The sequence below is a fragment of the Schistocerca americana genome, chromosome 5, assembly GCF_021461395.2.
Source record: "Schistocerca americana isolate TAMUIC-IGC-003095 chromosome 5, iqSchAmer2.1, whole genome shotgun sequence".
Classification (NCBI taxonomy): domain Eukaryota; kingdom Metazoa; phylum Arthropoda; class Insecta; order Orthoptera; family Acrididae; genus Schistocerca; species Schistocerca americana.
Genome location: NC_060123.1, coordinates 368,194,137 through 368,208,537, shown reverse-complemented (window position 1 = coordinate 368,208,537; position 14,401 = coordinate 368,194,137). Strand labels below are relative to the sequence as shown.

Here is a 14,401-nt window from a genome sequence, read left to right as displayed (position 1 = left end):
TGATTTAGGTTTTCCGTGATTTCCCTAAATCGCTCCAGGCAAATGCCGGGATGGTTCCTTTGAAAGGGCACGGCCGACTTCCTTCCCCATCCTTCCCTAATCCGATGAGACCGATGACCTCGCTGTCTGGTCTCCTTCCCCAAACAACCCAAAAGCGTACTTGCAAAGTTTGAAGAACCAATTTCTTCACCCGCAGAGACCGCGAAGACAAGATTAGACAAATTACAGCGCGCACGGAGCCGTTTATCCAGTTTCTCTTCACATGCGACTGCGGAAAGAAACGGTTATGTGTAGTGCAATGTTAAGTGCTCTCTGCCAGGCATCTCACAGTCGTCTGCAGCGTATGTATGTAGATGCAGATGTCAGTGTAAAGTCACCGTATATTAGTCAGAGTCCCTTCGGATGCTAGTTTTCAGAGAAGTGAAGCCGAAAGAACACACGTTCGCATGACCACCAAGGCGCATCTTATGAGAACGACCGCGGGCCGGAAGTCATCCGTGTGGTCTCACGTTCCTTTCTTCGGAGCTTGCCCCCAGTAGTGCAGTGACGTTCCCAAGCGAACAGGAGGGGCGTGTTGGACGAAATTTAGCCAATTACGGTAGCAAGTGCTGTGGCCGGGCACAATTACCGACAAATTGTTGCCGAGGCACGTCGCTCTCCTCGCACTCGCGCCACAAGGCGAGGCGACGGTTGGGTGTACGTGCCGCTCTTTCCACAACACTTCCCTACAGCAAGGAGCGGCCGGCCTTACTTTTAGTGACGAAATTTATGTCAGTCACCCTCCTTTCTTTGTATCATTTACATAGCTTTTAATGCGTATAGTGAGGCGTTATCTCTGGTATAACAAAAATACAAACACAAGTTTATACAGGGTGTATCAGAAAGAATCATCAGATTTGGCTCGTCTATGTTTCTGAAACTAATAAACATGTACAATGAATTTTGTTTTTTGATGAACGGGAAACTCAAAAAGTTTTTTTCGATACTTTTTCATAGGCGTTCAATTGGCCCCCCTTGAGATGCATGACATATATCAGTGTGGTATTCAAGTTGTTCCCACACTGCAACGAGCACGTCTTGAGTTACAGTTTCCACAGCTGCTATTTTGCGATGTCTCATTTCATTCATTGTTATTGGTAACGGAGGCACATAAACGGAGTCTTTTATGAACCCCCACAAGAAATAATCACATATAGTCAGGTCCGGTGACCTTGGCGGCCAGTTATGTAAGGCTGAATCATTTGGTCCAGTACGACCGATCCATTGTTCAGTAATATTTTGATTCAAAAAATTCCCTCACTTCCAGATGCCAGTGGGGCGGTGTACCATCCTGTTGGTAAATGAAGTCGTTCGAATCAGCCTCCAACTACGGGAAAAGAAAGTTCTCAAGCACTCGAGATATGTGCTTCCTGTAACAGTGTTCTCGGCAAAGAAAAATGGACTGTACACCTTTCCCCGTGAAACTGTACAAAACACATTAAATTTTGGAGAGTCCCTTTCATGTTGTACAACTTCATGTGGTTGTTCCATGCCCCACATTCTCACATTATGAGGGTTCACCTTTCCATTTAAATGGAATGTTGGCTCATCACTAAAATTAAGTGTGGAAGAAAACTGTCATCCTTCATCCTGCCAAGAACGAAATTACAGAACACCACAGGTTGTTTTTCGCCACCTTCACGAAGAGCTTGTAGTAGCTGAATTTTGTATGGCTTCATGTGTAAACGTCGACGCAGCACACGCAAGGCGGACACCGGGGGCATGTTGAGCTACAAGACGAACGGATTTCTGCGGACTCGTGAAACTATGGCAGATGCGTTCGACGTCTGTGTCAGACGCTTGTGGACAACCCGGCGATTTGCCTTTACACAAACAACCTGTTTTCCGGAATTGTCCATGCCATCGTCTAATGCTCTGTGCTGTAGGATACTGTTGTCCGACACCATTTTTACTAGAACTGAAGTGATCGCACACTCCTGCTACCTAGCGGGAACCATATAAAACTCGAGAGTTTGCTCTTTCCAATAGTGCGTTGTTCACGCATATATTTCAAATAACATAATAGTTATGATTTTTTTAAGGAGTATTGAAATGAAAAGGTACGAAACGCCTTAACAACCAAACCGTTTGAAAATTTCCTATGTTGCTTTGGGATAATGTAGCGAGACATCTAGGGAAGCGAAGCACGCGTCGTCACCTCCCCATACAAAATTCAAAGCTGTGCCCTCAGCAGGAAGATGATGCTCACCGTCTTTTTTGATGTCCGGGGTCCTATACTCATCGAATTCCTCGCGCCTCGAGCACGGAAAAACCATCAACAGTGGTGTGTGCTGTGAAACTCTTCGTAGCCCACGGAAATCCATCAAGACCAACGACCTGAGATGCTCGTGGAGGGAGTGATTCTGCTCCGCGATGACGTGCATCCACACGCCTCAAGGGTCACACAAAGTGTAATGACCAAGCTCAGGTGGGAGCAGCCTGAGCATCCTCCCTGCAGCCCGGACATATCGCCCTGTGACTTCCGTGTGTTTGGTACGCTGGGAAAAAAAAACATACCAAAATGAAGCACTTCAACTCGGACGACAAACTGAAAGACACAGTGGAGGACTGGCTCCTGTCATAGCCACAGAAATTTCAGCAACAGGGTATCCTTCGGTTCCTGAAACAGTGGGATGGTCGTGCTCAGGCCTCTGGCGATTACTTTTGAATAAAGACTTCAATGACACCCACAGTGTTGCCCCGTACCTTTTCTTTGGAACACCCCTCATATATCTAACATGATTTTTATCACTCTTGCGGTATATAAAAACTTACAACCAGTTCAGGTAAGTTTAATGTACTATGATAATGTTACTGATATAGCTGTACACTTAAGAAACATTGCTACCTCAATTTTTACACCCATCTTTAGTAACTTACGTAGGAACATACCGAATGAGCAGTGGAGATTGGAAAGAAGGAAGATGAGAAGTTTACGTCCCGTCGGCGGCGCGGTCATTAGAGACGAAGCACAAGCTAAAATTATGGGAAAATGGGGAATGATAACGGCCTTGCCTTTTTCAAACGAATTATCCCAGCATTCTCCTGGACCAGTGTAGGGAAATCACGGAAAAACCAAATCTGGATGGCCGAACAGGGATTTGAATCGTCGACCTCCAGAATACGAATCCAGCGTGCTGAACATTATGCAATTTCGCTCAGTAATGTGAGTAAATATGGACAACAGAACGTGTCGGCAAACAGAGGATTTTCTTTCATTCGAAATTCTGCAGTCACAGGTGTCAACAGTGTGATTCAGTTCGATTTCTTCTACGTCCTAGGAATTAGTTTCGCGACCAGCATTATCTTCTTCTCCTTTAAAATTTTAAATAGCTGGAAATTTTTGTGGTCGCACCATAGTTCGTATTCCATATTAAACTATGTAAGCCTCTACATAATTTGTTAGGTTTCTCCAGGACGTACAAAGATCTGTCATATACGTTAAGTCCATATTTAATAAATTGCCGTTGCATGTGACCGAACTGTGACGCTGTTCACTGATTCAAACTGATACTACAATTTGTTTCTGACGGACTCTCTTCTCAGACATCTGCATCTACGTACACTGTGTGATCAAAAACATCCGTGCAGCCCCAAAAACATTCGTTTTTCACATTAGGTGCATTGTGCGCCACCTACTGCCAGGTACTCCATATCAGCGACCTCAGTAGTCATTAGACATCGTGAGAGAGCAGAATGGGGCGCTCCGCGGAACTCACGCACTTGGAACACAACAGGTGATTGGGTGTCACTTGTGTCATACATCTCTACGCGAGATTTTCACTGTCCTAAACATCCCTAGGTCCACTGTTTCCGATGTGATAGTGAAGTGGCAACGTGAAGTGGCACGTACAGCACAAAAGCATACAGGCCGAACTCGTCTGTTGACTGACAGAGACCCCAACAGTTGAAGAGGGTCGTAATAGGCAGACATATAGCCAGATCATCACACATGAATTCCAAACTGCATCAGGATCCACTGCAAGTACTATGACAGTTAGGCGCGAGAGGTGAGAGAATTTGGATTCCATGGTCGAGCGGCTGCCCATGAACCACACATCAAAATGCCAAACGACTCCTCGCTTGGTGTAACGAGCGTAAACATTGGACGATTGAACAATGGGAAAAACGTTGAGTGGAGTGGCGAATCACAGTACAAAATGTGGCGATCCGATGGCAGGGTGTGGCTGGGGCGAATGTCCGGTGAACGTCGTCTGCCAGCGAGTGTAGGGCCAACAGTAAAATTCGGAGACGGTGGTGTTATGGTGTGGTCGTGTTTTTCATGGAGGGGGCCTGCACCCCTTGTTGTTTTGCTTGGCACCATCACAGCACAGGCTACATTGATGTTTTAAGCAACTTCTGGCTTCTCACTGTTACACAGAAATTCGGGTATGTCGACTGCATCTTTCAATACGATAGAGCACCTGTTCATAATGCACGGCTTGTGGCGGAGTGGTTACACGACAATAACATCCCTGTAATGGACTGGGCTGCACAGAGTCCTTACCTGAATCCTATAGAACACCTTTGGGATGTTTTGCAACGCTGACTTCGTGCCAGACCTCACCGACCGACATCGATACCTCTCCTCAGCGCAGCACTCCGTGAAGAATGGGCTGCCATTCCCCAAGAAACCTTCCAGCACCATTTGACAGACACGATCCCTGATCGGATAAGGAGTAGAAAAAGTTACACAGATATATGACGGAACCCAGTTGAAGGTGGAAATAAAAGACCTTTGACAGTGACGCCGTTATCAGCAGCAGACAGGTGGATACTAGCATGGGGTAAGCCAGGCTACGGCGTGAAACACAGTCCACAACTGCCGTCATCCGTGTCACTTACAATGCGTCCATGCCATATTACCTACTGACTTGCTTCCGTGACGATTGTTTTGTCGCTGGTTCGTCACACAGACCACAGGGTGCTGGGATTTCTGTCATCCATCCTATTCACAGATGAGGCTATCTTTATGGGGGAGGGGAGCGGGGGAGGGGTGCTGTCTTACCTTCATAGAACCCACTTACGGGCTATAGAGAAGCACCATGTGATGGTGGTAACCAACCATCAGCACTGGTCCATTTCAATGTTTGGGCGGGGATTATTGGCGACTGCCTTGTGAGACCAGTCATCCATCCACAACGCCTCACAGGTAGGTGATCCTTCCTCCCTTGTTGGAAGACGTGCCTTTCGTGATATTAAGGGTAAGATGGCTACTACGTGATGGTGCCCCATCTCTGTGCCCTCATGAGTGTGGAGCTAAAACACTAGTGCAGACAGGACGCTACCACTTGTTCTCAAGAAATCTTTCAATCGCTGCAACCAATACGGTCAAAGACTTGTCTCCGCCTTCAACTGGGTGTATCTCCCTTGGAACGCATTTCTGGTCATACACGGTTCAGTCACATGTATGTGACCACCTGTCAAAAATCTGAATAACCACCTTTTGCAGCGCAGACGTAGAGGAAGAGAGTCCACGATGTTCTGGAAGGTGCCGGCAGGGATGTGGAACCATGCTGACTACAGTGCTGTGGCCAGTTGCGCTAGGTTTCATGGCTGAGGATCTGTGGCGCGAACTGCGCGATCGGGCTGGATCCACGGATTCTCTATTTGGGGGAGCGGGGTTTGGTAAACAGGAGAGTAAGGTAAACCCATCCTGATGCTCTTTGAACCATGCCCGTGCATTGCAAACTATGTGACATGTTGTATTGTCCTGGTGGTAGGTGCCATCGTACCGAGGAAAAAGAAGCTGTGTGAAGGGGTTGATGTGGTCCCCAAGCACGTATTCATACTTGTGTTGATCCATTATACATCCGATAATGTCAAAATCATCAAGGGGATGTCCGCGGCTCGTGGTCTTGCGGTTGCGTTCTCGCTTCCCGCGCTCGGGGTCCTGGGTTCGATTCCCGGCTGAGTCAGGGATTTTCTCTGCCTCGAGGTGACTGGGTGTTGTGTGTCTTTCATCATCACTTCATCCTCATTCACTCGCAAGTCGCCGTAGTGGCGTTAAAAAACTTGTGGAGCGGCGGCCGAACCGCCACGCGAGGGGTCTCCCGGCCACCAATGCCATACGCTCATTATTATTATCAAGGGGATTCACGGAAACATTCCCAAGGCCATAACTCTCCAACCTCCGGCCTGAATCCTTCCGACCATTGTTGCAGGGCCATACACGCCAAAGACCATCTGTCCGATGGAGCATAAGACGTGATTAATCAGAAAAGCCCACCTATCGCCATCCAGTGAACGTCCAGTTGCGATAATGGCGTGAAAATCCAATCCTTCGCTGGCGATGACGAGCAGTCAGCATAGGTGCAAAATAAGGCATCTGCTGTAGAGGTACATACGCAGCAATATTCAATGAACGATCGTTCAGGAGACCCTGCTGGAAGCCCCTTGGTTCATCTGGGCGGTGAGTTGCTCAACAGGAGTGCGTCTATTCGCCCTTATACATCTCTGCAGTCATCATTCATCCCTGTTATCTATGGCCCGTGTGCACTACAGCTACGTCAGCGACTGTTTCGGATAGCGCCATTTTGCCATGCACGGTATATACTTAAACCACGACGGCAAGCGAACAGTTTACAAACATAGCCGTTTCGGAAATGCTTTCACCCTTGGCGCGAAAGAAAACGATCACTCCCTCATGGAGGTCAGATAAATCACTGATTTTCCGCATTACGACAATGACTGCACTGTTTTCCCGCGTTGCCCCGACGCGTTTTATATACCCTCCACTGCTGGCGCCGCCATCTACCGTCTGTGAGGGTTGTTGCACGTTGACGTGCAACATGGATGTGGCTGGGCTGTGTGTATCTTTATTACCTTATTTGCTCCTTATCCTCTGAGGGACCGTTTCTTTCAACTTCTCTCCATTTACCAAATCATCCTGTAATGGATGAAGGCATAAAGGTCACACATTCTTCTTTGGGCAGATGTTTTCTAAATTTATCCAACAGGTTTTCGCGAGAACTAAGTCGTCTTTCCTCCAAGGATCCCCATTGAAGTCCCCTGAGGATTTCTATTGCACTTCGATAAGGGGTATACTGATCTGTTACGATCACAGGAACGCGTCTCATAATTGGTTCGATGTATATTGTCACACCCATATTCGATAAGAACTCCAAACACAGCAACTTTCGCAGAACGGTGTCAGATACGTTGTCTTAGTCAGACCAAGATAGCGTTACTCTGAATCTTTTGCAACTCGTCAATGTTCAGCAGCGAAGACAGTTGAAAAATGGGAAGAAATGTAGTATACTAGAGCAATGAAAGAACTGAATGAGTATTCCGATCGTTTCTAGAACATTTACAAAATGTGTCAGAAATGTTTCTGTATTGCGTTCGACAAAGTTAAGACAACATTCCAGAAAAAGGAAGCAATTGAAGCCAAAGGAAAGGAAAAGTTCAATCTTTTTATAGCATATCTATTCAGCAGCATATTGTCAAGGTGAGAAAATCGTAGAATACTTATTTGGTATGTTAACATCAAAATTCAGAAGTGCGGCGCTATGAAAAATCAAGCACGTGAAAATAAAAGTGACTGTAAATAGTTGTTGTACTGCATTCGTTCGATTAGCGACCGCAAGATAACACCACAACGACAACACATGGAAGACGCCGATGTAATGGTTACAGTTCACACATTTTAGTATTGCGCACTTCTTTTGTAAGCATGCTTCCAAAGAGCAACTAGTTTTCATTGTGAAAGGTATTTTGCCGGTGTCTCACGTTTGTTGTAGACGCGTTTCGGGGGAAGTATCCACATTCCGCAAAGCTGAACGATTCAACAATAACAAGATGAATCGTCCGTATCCAGGAGGGCAGGACTGTAGCAGACAGAAAGGAAACCATTTTGATGGACACTTAATGTGTTTAAGGCAACGGCCTTGCCGCACTGGATACACCAGTTCTCATCAGATCACCGAAGTTAAGCGCTGTCGGGCATGGACGGCACTTGGATGGGTGACCATCCGGGCCGCCATGCGCTGTTGCCATTTTTCGGGGTGCACTCAGCCTCGTGATGCCAATTGAGGAGCTACTCGACCGAATAGTAGCGGCTCCGGTCAAAGAAAACCATCATCACGGCCGGGAGTGCTGACCATACGCGCATCCTAATTGCGTCCACAACTGAGGATGACACGGCGGTCGGATGGTCCCGATGGGCCACTTGTGGCCTGAAGATGGAGTGCTTTAACTTGTTGAGGTGAGGGGTGTAAAGTTGCATTCACCGCCAAAAAGTTTGAGGAGACTATTTGTCTGATCTCAGTTTTCGTGTCGCAGTGCTCAGAAGGCGATGCAGAATTCAGAATTTTGTGCGTACCACGTTCGTGATGTGCAGGAATTGAAGGACCGGATAATAAAATTGTTTGGCGTACTGCACATGGTTTGCATAATTAGTTGACATTCATGGAACCGCAGAGTCAGACCATGTTTTCTTTATTGATAAGGTGTGGTTTCACCTCAACGGATACGTAAATGGGAAACACACAAGAATTTGGTCAACAGAAAATCTACATACTCAACTGCTGAGGTCATCAGTCGCCTAGAACTTAGAACTAATTAAACCTAACTAACCTAAGGACAGCACACAACACACAGCCATCACGAGGCAGAGAAAATCCCTGACCCCGCCGGGAATCGAACCCGGGAACCCGGGCGTGGGAAGCGAGAACGCTACCGCACGACCACGAGATGCGGGCTATCATTCATGAAAACACCTTGCACTGTCAGAAAATAGGAGTGTGGCGCGCAGTATCGCGTCGTCGAATAGTGGGCTCAACTTTCGTTGAAACTACAGTCTACAGTTTTTGTGTATCAAACCATAGTTTTTTTCGCTACTTAAGACAGGTGAATGCTGTTGCTCATTGCAGCAGGACGGTTTCACATGTCACACATCTAGTGACATCGATCATTTCTTTAGCGAATTTTTAGATGAATGGATAATTTCTGAAGAATTATGGCCCCCATGTTCTCCCGATGTCTCAAGACTTCTTCTGATGGGGCTACCTAAGGAAAGGGTCTATAGAAAGCACGCTGCACATAGTGACGAAACTGAAGGTTAACGCTTGTGTGTGTGCGTGTGTGAGGAGAAACAAACAAACAAACACACACACACACACACACACACACACACACACACACACACAGTCTCATTTGCAATTTTGGTTCCGAAACATGAGCTGTAGTGGGCCAGAACAAATACTGCTCATAACGTCTTTCATTCGACGCCCAATGTAAACGGAAAGCGTCGGTTTGTTTCCCGTTTTTTAAACGGGAATGTTGCGTGCCTATTCGTTAGAGCGGTCCCAAGCTGGTCTAATGCGATATTCAGTTCAGCTATATACATTGCCAGGGACAGTAAAACACGAAGAATTTTCCCCGTCTCGTGAGCCGCCCTGCGCCGCACAGTCTGCTATAGGCGTGCAGCAGCCCTGCTCGGTCGCTGCAGAGGTACTGTGTATTCTTCGTGTTTTACTGGCGATGTTAATACATATCGCTAAACCAAATAAAGCAGTGGCCTAAGTTGGGATCGCTCTGTCGAATGTTCATATAAATTTTTGCTTTAAAAATAATTTTGTTTGTAACGGGAAACGAACTGACTTTCCCGTTGACTCTGTGCGTCTCGTGAAAGCGTGATGAGCAGTATTTATTTAGATCGACTGCATCTACAATTGCAGAAACGAAATTGTAAATGTCTGACGAAACACCAGAGAAAATGCGCCTGACAGCTCTTAGGAAAAAGAGAGAGGAGAGAGAGAGAGAAAGAGAGAGAGAGAGAGAGAGAGAGAGAGAGATGGTTCAAATGGCTCTGAGCGCTATGGGACTTAATTTCTAAGGTCATCAGTCCCCTAGAACTTAGAACTACTTAAACCTAACTAACCTAAGGACAGCACACAACACCCAGTCATCACGAGGCAGAGAAAAGAGATTGTTCAAATGGCTCTGAGCACTATGGGACTTAATTTCTAAGGTCATCAGTCCCCTAGACCTTAGAACTACTTAAACCTAACTAACCTAAGGACATCACACACATCCATGCCCGAGGCAGGATTCGAACCTGCGACCGTAGCAGTCGCACGATTCCAGAGTGTAGCGCCTAGAACCACTCGGCCACTCAGACCGGCGAGAGAGAGAGAGAGAGAGAGTTTATTTGTTGATGTTGAAGAAACCATACGACTCTACAAGACGCATGTTAAAAAATATATTTGCATATAGTTATTAAAACGCATTTCCACTTCATGTAAAGACATATATAGCATTCATTAACAAGAAATAGCATCATTTGTGTAGCATAACAATGGTCAAACGCGATTGTTTAGGTACTGTACTTATGACTAGCGCTGAAACAAATAATTGTGATGAGAACTGATTTCATCACATAAAACCGTTTGAAACTTCCGAACTCCCTCAAGTGGTAGTTGTTCTTACGTACATTTGCATTGTCCTGATCGTGCGGCTCCACATGTGGCCCACGAGTGAAACTAGCAGCGCACCACTTGTACGTCTGCGCCACGCATGACCCCTGACATGAGCAGCAATCGTGAACAGTCGTGGCGCGGCCCACGAAGAGGCGTGTAGCTCCCACCCTACCTGCATTTTATTTTTTTATTATTATTTTTTTTAATCAAGGCGTTCTCGCCACTCTATTTCTGTGTGCACTGCGCACGTGATCGTAAGTTGCGCAGCAATTTAGGCCACTGAACACAGACTCAGGAGGCGCAGGTTCCAAACCCCATGCGAATATACAGGTTTGCCCATGGTTTCGCCAGATCATTAAGGCGAATTCCGAGATGGTTTCTTTGAAAAGGAAACAGCTGATATCCTGTGCTCCCTTTTGTCATGACCGCGTCGCTGACGACTCGTTGAATCCCAGTTTCCTGCTTCCGCTATTGAGGAACTTCGTCGTTTGACCTTTCTGCAAAGTATTATCGAAGCCTGCAGAATGCTACAGACTGCACGAAATTGTTGCTAACACGTCCGTACTGTGAACAGAATCGCCGGATTGTTGTATTGTCGGCAGAGATCCGATTATAAACTCTGACAAGGAACGAATGGATCGACACGCTTCGACGAGCAAGTCGTTATCTTGCGCCACCATTCATGTTAATTGCTTAAAAGCTGTGTAGTTTGTTTAATAGCGGCGTTAGATGTACATTTAATAGCACACGCTGTTCCATAATGGACAACAGAATGGCCTGCCTCCCAGAAATACGAAGATGCATTGTGTACCGTAACTCTTTTCCACAGTTTTATCAAACATCAAGAGCCTTCATCTCTGTGTATTTATCGAATCGATACGTAACTTTGAGACCGCTGCTTGCTGTATTCTAAATACAGCACTGCTGCAGTATGTTGCGATCGTCGTCAGATTACTTACAACATCCTTTCTGTTCTTGATACTGACACAAAGGTTCATGAGAAGTCAGTATATGTGTTTATACGTAACAGTAAAACACTTTGGAATGCCAAAGTAACAGGACGAATTAAAGTACAGCGCCTGAACATCTAGTCTTTTAATAAACAAAGCAGTTTTCACTGAATACACCATTTACTTTAAAGTTAAGTGTCTGGCACCTCTATAAAAGAAAGTGAACTGGTACAAAGCATACTAGGAAAGTTTTGCAGTACAGCTTTATTTATTTATTAGGTGCTACAGTCTGGAACCGCGCGACCGCTACGGTCGCAGGTTCGAATCCTGCCTCGGGCATGGATGTGTGTGGTGTCCTTAGGTTAGTTAGGTTTAAGTAGTTCTAAGTTCTAGGGGACAGATGACCTCAGAAGTTAAGTCCCATAGTGCTAAGAGCCATTTGAACCTTTTTTTTTTTTTTTTTTCGGAGTTATTTCCACCACATTGAATGCACCTCTCTATCCTCCGAAACCAATCCCAAAACCAGGTTTCCCCTGTTACTGTCGGGAATAAGGCATAATCATTACTTCAAGCACTCAGGAGGTCCTCATCACTTGAAGACTGCACTCCTGTCAGCTTCATTTTCACATGCGGGAACAGTGCAAAGTCACAAGGAGCAAGGTCTGGACTGTAAGGAAGGTGCTCAAGAGGTTTCAGTCCTGTACCCCGCAAACATTCGGTTCATGATTTGGTGCGGTGAGGTGGAGCGTTGTCATGATGGAGAAGCCAAGTGTCCGTTTTTTACTTTGGTGGCAGGTTATTCAAACATTGGATGACTTTGGGTGGGCACTGCCAGTGTACCACTTAGTTGTGACTCTCTTCTGTGTGTCCAAAACAACACGCTTCACAATTCCACTCGATTTCTTTACTGAGAGCTATTGGTTTGTCGTCATCTTCAAAAACCCAAACTTTGTTTTCAGTCTTAGTCGGCACGTCATAACAATACAGCCAAGTTTCGTCATCTGTCACAATGTTATTCACACACAGACATTGTCCCTTAGAGATCTTGTCCTGGTACCAAGTCACACGTCGTGTCATCTGCTCTGCCATTAGTCATGCGGCACCCAGAGACAACAAAGTTTCTTTACTTCAAATAACCATGCAGAATCGAACGAATTGCTGGTGCATTTAGCCCTAAGGTATCCTCTATCTGTTTATAGATCACTCGTCTGTCTTCGTCTAACATTTTCCTTACAGCACCAATGTTTTCCTCCGTAACTGATGATTGTGGCCTTTCCTCCCTCTCAGCGACCTCCAGAATGAAATTTCCCCTTTGGAATTCTCTGTACCACCTGAATCTAGTTGTATTATGTGGACACACATCACCAAGTGCAAAAGTCATTTCTTCAAAGCACTGGTCTATGTTTAAACTACCCGGGAAGTTGTACCTCAAAAACTGCCCTAATCTCACTTCGTGACCTCGATGCCATAGCAAGCACTTCAAACTAACCTTGCTAGTGAATGACTGTCACCACAGTACGCAAGTATGAAGTATTCTCAGAACACAGCAAAAATCAACCTCCTGCGACTTATAGTAGCGTCGTATTGCAAAACGTTCCTAGTACCCTTTGTAACTGTAGAGAGAAAGCCTAGCCTACCGACCACCGAGCTAGGTGGCCCAGGGTCAAGACACTGGACTGGTATTCGAGATAGCAGTGATTCCAGTTCCCGTCCGGCCATCCTAAATCATTAAAGGCTAATGCCGATATGGTTCCATTGAAGAATACGTTGTCAGTGTCGATCCCCAAACCGAGCTTCTGCTTCGTCTGTAATGGCACCGTTGTAGGCAGAAAATTACACCCTCCTTTCCTGTTTTTCTTATTGATCAGTAGATCCAACTGACATGGTCTAGCGAATGTACTTTTACATTGTTCCCTCACTGAGGATGTTCTTACTTTCGAAGAACATCAGGCGAAACGTAGTATCCAAATTGTTTTCTCTGGACTGCGATCAATGTATCGTTTTGTCTATAATATCGTGTTTTTCACTGGATCTCTTGTTGCATACTATTTTACGAGACCATGTTTATTCAGTAACACCATTGTAGCTCTTATGAGGGAGTTGGAGGTTCCAGTGTAATACCTCCCACCCACGAAGATTAGAATGAACTAACATGTTTTATCTGCCAACTTAAATCGCCAGTGTAAGGTTCTAGCAAGTGTTTGTGCTCGGAATAACTCTCCCATTCAGACATTTAAAAAGAGAAAAAAAATTGGTGTACCTGCTCTGTAAGCGAAATTGCTAATAACGCTTCAGCAGTGGGGCACGGCTCAAAAGTAGCCACTTCGAACCCTGGTAGTGGGAAACATCTCACTATCAGTTTTTGGTGTTCTTAGACAGGAATAGGTTATATTACGACACTAGATTCTTCCAGCTTCTTTCCTTTCTTCTCTAACGTCACAAATACAGCATTTCACATGAAGGCAACACTGTGACCACTATGAGGCTGATACGCACCTGTCGGAGGGAATCATCGTCAACCCATACCGTTCAGGAAGTTGCCCAGAAAGTCAATGCGAGATTCCCGCATCTGCCATCAGCGTCCATTTCTGTAGTATGGGATGGCCTTTATCTCAGTTTGATTGCCAGGAGATTAGAAACTCTGTTCTTCTCAATGCAAGGCCATCCTGTTGCATCGTGACATTTCTCAGGCTAACACAAATGAGTTGCGCATTGGCACAACTCGCATAAGAGCACAAACGACGGTGTCAGAGCCGCGAGTAGGCGGCGTCTGCTTAGCGTCATGTAGCGTAGAGGCTTGAAGTTCAAGTGGGCTGTCTGGCTGCCACCAGCCTTCCTATATTACAGTGACAGAGGGCGTTCGTGGTACCGAGCCGCTGGAGGCGTGGTTCAGTGGGCGTGCTGCATTGGGTCTGCCGGATTCCCCACGACTGCTATTGGCGTCTGATGGAAACTTGAAATCCCGTTGCGAGCTATGACGCCCGTTGGGTG

General features: G+C 46.0%; 1 protein-coding gene and 1 pseudogene across 1 annotated transcript in view; both read left to right on the top strand.

The window, feature by feature from the left end:
* Nucleotides 1-14,401, top strand: part of LOC124616708 — a 474,983-nt gene that overhangs the window by 104,409 nt on the left and 356,173 nt on the right. The window lies entirely within an intron of this gene.
* Nucleotides 7,919-8,036, top strand: LOC124617079 (annotated as a pseudogene).